Source organism: Cannabis sativa, chromosome 4 (genome assembly GCF_029168945.1).
Source record: "Cannabis sativa cultivar Pink pepper isolate KNU-18-1 chromosome 4, ASM2916894v1, whole genome shotgun sequence".
Lineage (NCBI taxonomy): Eukaryota > Viridiplantae > Streptophyta > Magnoliopsida > Rosales > Cannabaceae > Cannabis > Cannabis sativa.
The window spans coordinates 60,198,618-60,209,965 of NC_083604.1; the positions used below are offsets into that span (position 1 = coordinate 60,198,618).

An 11,348-nucleotide genomic window follows, 5' to 3' on the forward strand; every position below is an offset into this window, starting at 1 on the left:
AGAAGTCAGAAGAAAAGTCTAGAAATTTTAGTGTAAATTTCCTGAAGTCTTCACTATCTATTTATAGCATTCCACTAGGGTTAGGTTTGAATTATTTGGCATTAAAATAATGAAAATATTAGTTTAAAAATTCAAACCAAGTGGCCGGCCATGTACAGTAATGGGCCTTACTTGGATTTTGCAGTTTTACCTTTTCTGCATCTGATTTTCTCAAAAACGCCAATTTTCTAATTCAACCATTTAAATGCCAATTCTAATTATTTAATAACTATAAATAATTATTAAATAATATTGTCATTTATCATATTTATTAATTGAACCATACAAAGTATCATAATTAACAAATATGCCCCTATAAACTCTTTCTTTACAATTTCGCCCTTACTTAGTGAAAAATTCACAAATAGACATAGTCTAATTTGAGAATTATAATTGATTAATCAAAACCAATTATATGAGTCTTACAAGGAATATTATCTCAACTAGTGCGGGGACGATGGGTCTATATAACCGAGCTTCCAATAAGTAGATCAAGAATTTATTACTAAAATTCACTAACTTATTAATTCTTCGTTGAATCCACGCATAGAACTTAGAATTGCACTCTCAGTATATAGAATGTTCTATATGTTCCACCATATAGACACATCATTAGTTATCCATTGTTATAATCCTAATTTGATCAATGATCCTCTATATGAATGATCTACACTGTAAAGGGATTAGATTACCGTTACACCCTACAATGTATTTAATCCTTAAAACACTTAACCCCGTATAAATGATATTTCAGCTTATGTGAAATGAGATCTCCACCATTTATTTTCGTTTGGTCAAGCTCGAAGGAGATCATCCTTTACTTACTATTCGCCAGATAGAAGCTATAGATTCCATGTTTAAGTTAGCGCTCCCACTCAATTGCACTACCGTGTTCCCAAAATGTACGTATCACCCTGACCCAAAAGTAGGCTTAACTAACAAATCAAAGAACACGAATGGCCTCTCGAGATCGAGCCTAATCATAACAGGATTGAGATATTTGATCTAGGATCAACTAGGCGATATTGACTTGAATAGATATTACGGTAAGTTTAATAAATCTAAGTCAAAGTTCAATATCGGTCCCTTCCGATGCATACTCCATACATCCAACCTGAGCTTTACTTTAACCAATGCTCTGGAAAGAACATAGCATTTCTCCAAATGCAAGTAAACTCTTGTTGTAGATTATCATATCAGTAAAACCCTGTGTCTGATAAATCTAGGAAACTTTATTCACATAGTCATGTTTACTTTCCAATGTGTTGACAGCACAATAAACAGGATCAAGTATGTGAAAAGGGTTTCAGACGAATTCATACATTATGTACATATAATCATGAAATAAATCATGTGAACCATGCAACATTAAATGTTATTTCTGATCTATATTAATAAGTAAATCTGATTATATTGAAATGAGTTTTATTTAGGGCATAAAACCCAACAGAAAGATTGTGCCAAGTATCACGCATGGCGTGTAAAGAAAGGTATTAATCTTGGTTTGGTCTGTTCTGAGGTTAATTTAGTTTCAGCACCTAGAAACACTTGGCGGATAGATTCTGGGGCTACTACTCACATAAGTGTTTCTATGCAGGGTTGCCTGAGCTACCGAAAGCCAAGTGATGGTGAAAGATACATCTTTATGGGCGATGGTCAATCGGTGGAAGTGGAAGCAATTGGGCATTTTAGATTGTTATTAGGAACTGGTTTTTATTTGGATTTGAAAGACACTTTTGTTGTGCCGTCTTTTAGACGGAATTTAGTTTCTGTTTCTTTGTTGGACAAATTTGGATATTCTTGTTCATTTGAAAACAATCAGTTTACTTTGTCTTTAAATTCAAATATTATTGGAACTGGTTATTTGAATACTTATGACAATCTTTATTTGTTAGAAACAATTGCATCCTATAATGAAACCTTGCATGTGGAATCACGAGGTACTAAACGCAAATTAAATAAAGAAAATTCAGCGTCATTATGGCATAAACTCTTAGGTCATATCTCAAGAGGTAGAATTGAGCGTCTTGTGTCTGATGACATTTTAGAGTCTCTTAACTTCACAGATTTCAATGTCTGTGTAGATTGTATCAAGGGAAAACAGACCAAAACTAAGAGTTAGGTGCCAATATCGCTTCAGAAGTCTTAGAATTGATTCACACAAATATTTGTGGGCCATTCCCTACGGCATCTTGGAATGGTCAACAATATTTTATATCATTCATAGATGATTACTCACGTTATGGGTACCTACATCTCATTCATGAAAAATCTCAGTCTGTGGACGTGTTCAAAGCTTACAAAGCTGAAGTTGAGAATCAACTCAACAAAAGGATTAAGAACATCAAATCTGATCGTGGTGGTGAGTACTACGGTAGATATGATGGCGCAGGTGAACAGCGTCCAGGACCATTTGCTAAATTCCTAGAGGAATGTGGTATTGTCCCACAGTACACCATGCCAGGATCACCTAGCATGAATGGTGTTACTGAGAGACGAAATAGGACTCTTAAGGATATGGTAAGGAGCATGATCGCTCATTCTACCTTACCTGAGTCCCTCTGGGGAGAAGCATTAAAGACAGCAGCTTACATTCTGAATAGAGTACCAAGTAAAGCAGTTGCAAAAACACCTTATGAGCTTTGGACAGGTCGAAAGCCTAGTCTAAAGCATTTCCACATTTGGGGATGTCCAGTTGAGGCAAGGCCTTATAGGCCACATGAAAATAAATTGGACTCCAAAACAGTTAGCAGCTACTTTATTGGTTATTCTGAGCAATCTAGGGGCTATAAGTTTTATGATCCCACTGTCAGAAATATTTTTGAGACGGGAACTGCAACATTTTTTGAGGATGTTGAATTTGGGGGGAGAAATAAGGTTAGAGACATTGTTTTTGAGGAGGAATTGAATTCAAACTCAGTTCCTACTATTATTTTAGACAATGTTCAGGCTTCCACACCTGTCATTGATCAAGAAATGAATCCGAAACCTCAACAAGACAATGTTGAACAACTCCCAAATCAAAATGAGGCTATTGTTCCAGAAGAAAAAATTCAACACCCTCAAGAACAAGAGCCATTAAGGAGGTCCACAAAAGAGAGAAGGAATGCTATTTTAGATGACTATTTTGTATTTCTTCAAGAACATGAGGATGAAATTGGAATGATGGAAGATGATCCAATCAACTTACATCAGGCCATGAAAAGTTCTAACTATCAAAAGTGGATTGATGCCATGGATGAAGAGAATAAGTCTATGCAAGACAATAAAGTTTGGGAAGTTGTCCCATTACCAGAAGGTGTAAAACCAATTGGTTGTAAGTGGATACTTAAAACCAAGAATGATGAATATGGTAATGTGGTGAGATTTAAGGCACGTCTTGTAGCAAAAGGCTATACTCAGAAACAAGGCATTGATTATACAGAGACTTTCTCTCCGGTTTCATCGAAAGACTCTTTTAGGATAATATTGGCACTTGTTGCTCATTTTGACCTTGAGTTACATCAGATGGATGTTAAAAAAGCGTTTCTCAATGGCGACATTGATGAGACAATTTATATGGAGCAACCAGAAAACTTTGTGGTTGGTGATCCAAAGAATATGGTTTGCAAATTAAAGAAATCCATCTATGGACTCAAGCAAGCTTCTCGTCAGTGGTATCATAAGTTTCATCAAGTAATTATCTCATTTGGTTTTGAGATGAATATTATTGATGGTTGTGTATATCACAAGTTCAGTGGGAGTAAATACATATTTCTGGTTCTATATGTCGATGACATATTGCTTGCTACTAATGATATAGGCTTATTGCACGAAACCAAGAGATTTTTATCTAAGCAATTTGAGATGAAAGATCTTGGTGACGCCTCTTTTGTATTAGGAATTCAAATACGTCGAGATCGTTCTCGGGGTATTCTTGGATTATCACAAAAGTGCTATATCGATAAAGTACTCAAAAGGTTCGGCATGCAAGATTGTAGACCAAGTGATACCCCTGTTGCTAAAGGAGACAAATTCAGTCTTAGACAATGCCCTAAAAGCAGCCTTGAAATTCAGGAAATGAAAAAGATTCCCTATGCATCAGTTGTAGGGAGTCTAATGTATCTTCAGGTATGTACGCGTCCAGATATTGCGTACATTGTTGGGATGTTAGGCAGATATTTAAGCAACCCTGGTATGGACCATTGGATAGCAGCCAAGAGGGTATGAGGTATCTTCAGAGAACAAAAGATTACATGCTCACATACAGGAAATCAGATCATTTGGAGGTCGTAGGGTATTCTGATTCTGATTTCGCTGGATGCCAAGATAGCAGAAGGTCTACATCAGGCTACATTTTCTTGTTAGCTGGAGGAGCTATATCCTGGAAAAGTGTCAAACAGACACTTGTAGCTTCTTCCACTATGGCAGCTGAATTCGTAGCGTGTTATGAGGCATCAAATCAGGGAATATGGCTGAGAAACTTTGTCACTAGGCTGCGTATTTTGGAGAATGTTGAAAGACCACTTAAGATATTTTGTGACAATAAATCAGCAGTGCTGTATTCCAATAACAATAGGAGCTCATCCAAGTCAAAGCATATTGACATAAAGTTCCTAGTTGTGAAAGAAAGAGTGCAGAGTGGACAGATTTCCATAGAGCATATTGGGACAAACTCCATGATAGCGGATCTGCTCACAAAAGGATTACCACCCAAGGTCTTTCATGAGCACACTGCTCATATGGGTGTAGTATTACTTGAGGATATCATGATTTAGTGGGAGTTTGTATTCTCTTTGCTTTATGTTTGTTTAAGACATTTATGTATTTGGTTATTTTCTGATCAGAAATAAAGTTTTCAGTTTATTCACTCTGTTTTGTTATGTTTAAGTTTGACCTCACTTTGGTTTAAGGAGGACCAGTTGGAAATAGGCATGTTCGGTTCACATTGCATGTAATTTCCATGCTACACATCCATGATTGATCTATGTCATTTGGCTATATTTGTATATGTGACCATTGATGGGTTTAGTCATGATTGATATGACAAAAATCGCTTTGATCCTATATGGGTATAATTGATGGACGAGATTGTTGTGAATACCTTGACGTAACAGCAAATTTTGAGCTCATAAGGTTATACATTTATCAGGTAACATATGTTGCCCAAGTGGGAGATTGTTGGATTAAAAATCCTATGTGGGCACATATGTATAATGTATATGCTATTATAAAGTGTGATACAAAATTAAGTGACCAATTATGTTATGGGTATCAAAAGGGTATTAAATTGTCATGGAATTAATGTGTAGATACCATAAGTTAATTTATAATTTGTTAAGGGGCCAAATTATAAATACCCAAAACTCATTCTAAGATGAGTCTATAAATAGGTAGTGGTCCCCAAGAAACACTAGGGTTTCTGTATTCTCTCCTTCCCCGTCATAGAAAATACTTTAGAAAATAGTGTATTCTTGGAAGATCAAAACCTTCTCTGCAATCTCCAACAATGGCTTCAGGTTAGTGCTTCCGCTCATCTTTTATCATCTTCTTCTTCTTTAATTTAGCAAAGGCTTTATAGATTTATGATTTAGGGTTTTCTATATTAAAGCACTTTTAGGAATATGTTTAGATCTATGATTTATATATTTCTTAAGTGTTTTATAAACCCTAACATTAAGAAGATGATAATTAGCACAAAATTGCATAAACAAATTAATAATAAGAACAAATATGGAAATAATCTAAAAACTTAAATTCATAATCTAAAATAGTTCCATCAACACTCTGAAATGGGTGTTTAGTTCATAATTACAAACATAATAACCACAATAATTATGTTCATAATTAAATAACTAAACAAAGAATAAAGACGAAGAAGAAGAAAAGAACTCTTAATGATGAAAGTTAATGATGATTGCTTGAAGTCTCTTCTCTCTTGCTCTTCAATGTGTTTTCTAATCTCAAAGTTGCTTGCTTCTATCTCTCCAGTCGTTCTTCAATATGATTTACATGCTTCTTTATATAGGCCAACAAAGATAGATCAATCCTCTTAAAATTAGGATTTTTTTCAAAAAAATGATAAGTGCTGCGCTATAACGCCTATATCCTGCGCTATAGCGCCTAAGAGAAAAAATCCCGAAGTCATGCTGAAATTATCTTTTTCTCGTAAAAAAATATTTTTTTTCTAGCCAGGCGCTATAGCATAGACCCCCTGCGCTATAGCGCACAACACCAAATTTTTCTGCTTCGACCTTGCTCAGTAAATCATGCATAACTTTTGCGTCCAGACTCCAAATGAGATGATTTAACATGTTTTGAAAAGCTGGGAATGAGCTCTATCATTTTAGGCTTCATAAGCTCTTCGAGAGAATGATGAAATCATTGTCAAAAATGGGCTCAAAGATCTCAATCCATCCCAAAATATCTTTTTAGCACAAACCTACACACTTAGAGAAAACACATCAAATCTATACAAAAATAAATACTAATCTATCTAATAATTGACTAAGAATAAGTGTACAAATGTGCACTCATCACACTCATATAATATTTAAATAATATATCAATTGTTAACTATTACCTATATGAATAAACAATCCTAATGAATTAAAAAAAAAAGATGAACATGTGGTAATATAAATATATCACTTGATAAATATTACCTATAAGAATAAATAATCGAATGAATTTAAAGGAACAGATGAACCTTTGGCAAATATAAGTGAGATTGTTTTAAGAGATGAATTCTCAATATATATATATGTATATGTTTACAATTTTTAACTAAAATTCTAGATAAAACCTAAACTTATGATTTTTACACTTAAGTTGTAACAAATAGGAAAAAAAATACATATGTATTAAGGGTTTGATTATGTCTATCAAAACAAAATAAAAAATTTATTTTTTTTTACAATTATTCTCATCCAACACCAAAGCTTAGACATTCATTCTCGATCAAAATAGAAAGCAAAGACTTCACAAATTAAAGAATTGATCAAGGGTTGAAATTTATACTATTTACTTAAAATAAGTGAAGCTCAATAATGTATACTACATGTCTAAGAAAAGCATATTATATATATAGATGAAGAATAGAGAGATTAATATAAGATACTAAGGTTAGAGAACCAAAGTATGTGGCTTAATAAAGGAGCTAACTGGAGCAACGACAATACTATAAATCCCTTCAACTCTAATCTTATCGTCGGGAACCATACTTGGGCAGTTGGAGTGATTTTTTTTTCTTGAATCAGTTGATGTCATCCATAATTAAAAAATATTTGTATGAGATATATATATTAATATATTTATGGGTTTAAACAGTATAAGTATAAATTCATTAAATAATTTAAAATAGTTGTACCGTATAGGTTTTATACATAGGTAGATATTTATGTGAAGGAACTCTGTAAACCAGTGTTCTTGAGCTGAGAGAGAAGTGATGAAATGGAGAAAGAAAAGAGAGAATGGATGGAATGAATACTGTGAAGCTCAATCAATTGATTGGCCTTTGATCTCTTTATTTATAGAGGTGGAATTGTACAAAGGAGTTAGTTACAAGACAGCTAAACCAGCAAGACAATAACAGAAAAATAACTAACTTGCTAACTGTAAAGACAGTTAGTTATATACAGTAATAACCGACTAACTACTACATATATCTCCAATACCCCCCTCAAATGACACTGGTGAAGACCAAGTATTAATTTGTCTCTGAAAAATAAAAATGGAGATGCTGCCAGAGGCTTGGTGAAGAGATCAGCGAGTTGATTTGGAGAGTCAACATAACGAACATCAAGCTCTTGAGCGAGGACTTTGTCACGAACAAAATGAATGTCGACTTCGATATATTTAGTGCGAGCATGGAAGACAGGGTTGGAAGCTAAGGACCCTGCTCCTAAGTTATCACACCATAGAATTGGACAATTGGAAACAGTAAGCTGTAATTCATATAGTAGGGACTGGATCCATATAATTTCAGAAGTGGCCAAGGCAAGAGCACGGTACTCAGATTCTGTACTTGACCTTGCCACAACTGTTTGTTTCTTTGAACACCAACTTACCAGATTACCCCCAGAGAAAATACAGTAACCCGAAGTAGATTTTCTGTCATCATAGCTTCCAGCCCTGTTAGGTTATTTTTAGTATTAATTTTAGATTAAGTTTAGTATATTTTTAATTAAGTTTTAATCGTGTTTGGAGCATTTTTACGCTTGTTATCTTTTATTTTTACAGATTTAAAATAGAAGAAGATTAGAAAAATATCAGAGAAAAAGATGGGAAAAAGATAAAAAATATCATGATATTTAAAATAGAGAAAATTGTGGAAGCCGAAACTTCAAGCCTTAATTCGACGATGTTCTGTTCAGATTTTGGAAAAAGTCAAAACATGAAAGTTCTAGATCTCTCTTTTATCTTTCCAGAACATCTTGAATCGTCCAATTCCGAGCAATATTGAGAGAGTTATGGCTAAAATACTATCAGTCAACGCAGCAGAAAAAAAATATCTCGTTTGAGGTTTCCCAAAAATTTAAATCGAATGGGAATTTAAATATTGCGTTTTTTTCCATATTTTTAGGCCTTCAATCCCTATATAAATGGAAGAATAGAGTTGATTTCATGAAGCAATTTTAGAGAGAAAAACAGAGAGAATACAGATGGAAAGTGGAGAGATCAACTGCAATATTGGAGGCATTCTTCAGAGGGTTTTCAGCATTCTTCTCTTCTCTATTTTTATCTCTTTTCTTAAAGTTAATATGTGTGATTGTGCTCTCATGAACATGTGTAGCTAAACACTTTAATTAGGGTTAGATGGATATTGTTTAACATTGTTTATGGTTTTAACATGATTAATTTTCCCCCTAATTTCTATGTATTCTATTTTATTTGTGCTTAATTACTTTTAATTGCCTGATCACCAATTAACTGTCTATGATTTTGATGCGAGATCTGAGAAGTGAGTGTCAAATATGCTATAGTAGAATAGAACTGAATTTCGATATAGGACGAGAGTACCTATATGGTTTAGATAGCTTATAGGGTTTCTGTGTTTAATGCCTGTTGCATGTTAAATTTATCACGAGAGTAGAAAGTTTGCATGTAATTGAGGTTTATATATCTGAGAAGACTATAAATTACCTTAGTAAACCTGCTATTGCATTGGAATTAATATTAGGGAAATAATCATATTAGACCATATTCAATAGAAACAATTGAAATCGACACCCTAGTTTTTATTAACTTTAAATTTTCTTGTATAATTGTTTCTTACTAGTTCCTTATTCTTAATTCTTTCTTTATTTTTTATTTAACCAAATAGAAGTAAAAGTTTAATTTTAACGTACTTAACTACACTCCCTGTGGGATCGACCTCACTCCTAGTGAGTCTACTACTTTAAACGATACGTACACTTGCGTGTGCAAAAATATCGCAACAAGTTTTTGGCGCCGTTGCCGGGGAATTGTTTAAAGATTAATATTACATAAAATTATACTAACTTCTACTTTGGTATATTTTCTCTTGCTGATTTTTCTAACCTTTTTCTTGCAATATTTTCTTTATTTATCTCAGGAATCCTAAGTGCATGCGCCGTCAAGGACAATCAGTCATATTACGATTGATCCACCGAAATTGAGAAAACTTGCAGGAAGAATCGAAAGAACAAGAGGCAAGAAAGAGTTTCAGCAACTGCTGAAACATCAGAAATCATGGCTGCCAATGTGAACAATAATGTTGGGAACAATGGGCGTAATAATGGTAATAATGGGGGCGCTGTGGAAGATCAAGCTAATGGCCGAAGCTTGAGAGATTACATTCTCCCTACTCTGACGGGAGTGCAGTCATGTATTAGGCCACCGGCAGTGGATGCAAACAACTTCGAGATCAAACCTGCCATCCTTCAAATGGTGCAGTCTTCAGTTCAGTTTGGTGGTCTCCCTTCTGAAGATCCTAATTTGCATCTCTCTAACTTCATGGAACTTTGTGAAACTTTTAAAGTTAATGGAGTTAGCGACGATGCCATTAGATTGAGGTTGTTTCCATTCTCTCTCAGAGAACGAGCCAAGAGTTGGTTGAATTCTTTGCCACCGAATTCTATTGCTACATGGAATGATCTGGCAACAAAATTCTTGTCAAAGTTCTTTCCTCCAGCGAAGTCTGCAAAGCTAAGAGGAGAAATTAATAATTTCTGCCAACAAGATAATGAATCTCTCCATGAGGCTTGGGAGAGGTTTAAAGATCTGATCAGGAGGTGTCCCCATCATGGTATAGAGAAGTGGATGCTGGTTCACAACTTCTACAACGGGTTGGTTGGTAATACTAGAACTCTAATAGATGCAGCAGCTGGTGGAGCTTTTATGAGAAAGAGTGCTAATGAGGCATATGATCTATTGGAGGAGATGGCTCTAAACAACCAGCAGTGGCCAACTGAAAGGAGTCAATCCAAGAAAGTAGGCGGTGTGTTAGAAGTCGATGCCATCACAAAGTTAACGGCTCGGAGTTGAGGCATTGACTAAAATCATTGCAGGGCAAGCTAAGCAAGCCCAAATTGTTTGTGAGTTATGTGGAGGAAGTCATCACTTTTCGGAGTGCCAAGCAGATGTGGATGATTTGCCAATGGATGAAGCTAAGGCCATTGGGAATTTTTCACAGAACAACAACAACAACAATTATGGGTTCAACCAGAATAACAACCGAAGAAATAGTGGGTTCTATCAACAAAGAAATCAGAACCAACAGTTTAATCAGCAACAATCCTCTGGTGGAAGTTCTAGTTTGCAGACAGATTTACTGCTCCAATTCATGACTGAAACTAGATCTTCAATTAAAGACTGCCAGATTTCGGATGGGCCAGCTAGCAACTCAGGTAGCAACCCGCCCTCAAGGAAATTTGCCTAGCACCACTGAAGTTAATCCTAAAGAAAACTGCAAGGCAATTACCCTGAGGAGCGGTAAGAAGTATAATGGGCCTGAGTTACCACAACCAGTTGAGGTAGATGTAGAAATAAATGCTCAACCAGTGCCAACACCAACACCGACGGCGGAGAAGGCTGCGATAGCCGGCACCACCACAACGGTCTCCACCGATTAGTATTGATCATCATGTAAAGATACCCTATCCTCAGAGGCTGAGAAAGTCAGCTTAGACAAGCAGTTCACCAAGTTTCTAGAAGTCTTCAAAAGACTTCACATTAACATTCCTTTTGCTGAAGCTCTAGAGCAGATGCCAAGTTATGTGAAGTTTATGAAGGAAATTTTGTCAAAGAAGAGGAAGATGGAAGACTATGAGACAGTGGCTCTAACTGAAGAGTGTAGCGCTATTCTA

General features: G+C 35.2%; 1 non-coding gene across 1 annotated transcript; it reads right to left on the reverse strand.

Annotated features, from left to right (window-relative positions):
* Nucleotides 1–10,185: 10,185 nt before the first annotated feature.
* LOC133037542 (small nucleolar RNA R71) lies at nucleotides 10,186–10,292 on the reverse strand. The gene has a single exon (XR_009687630.1). It is a non-coding gene; the product is annotated as a small nucleolar RNA R71 (small nucleolar RNA).
* Nucleotides 10,293–11,348: the final 1,056 nt, after the last annotated feature.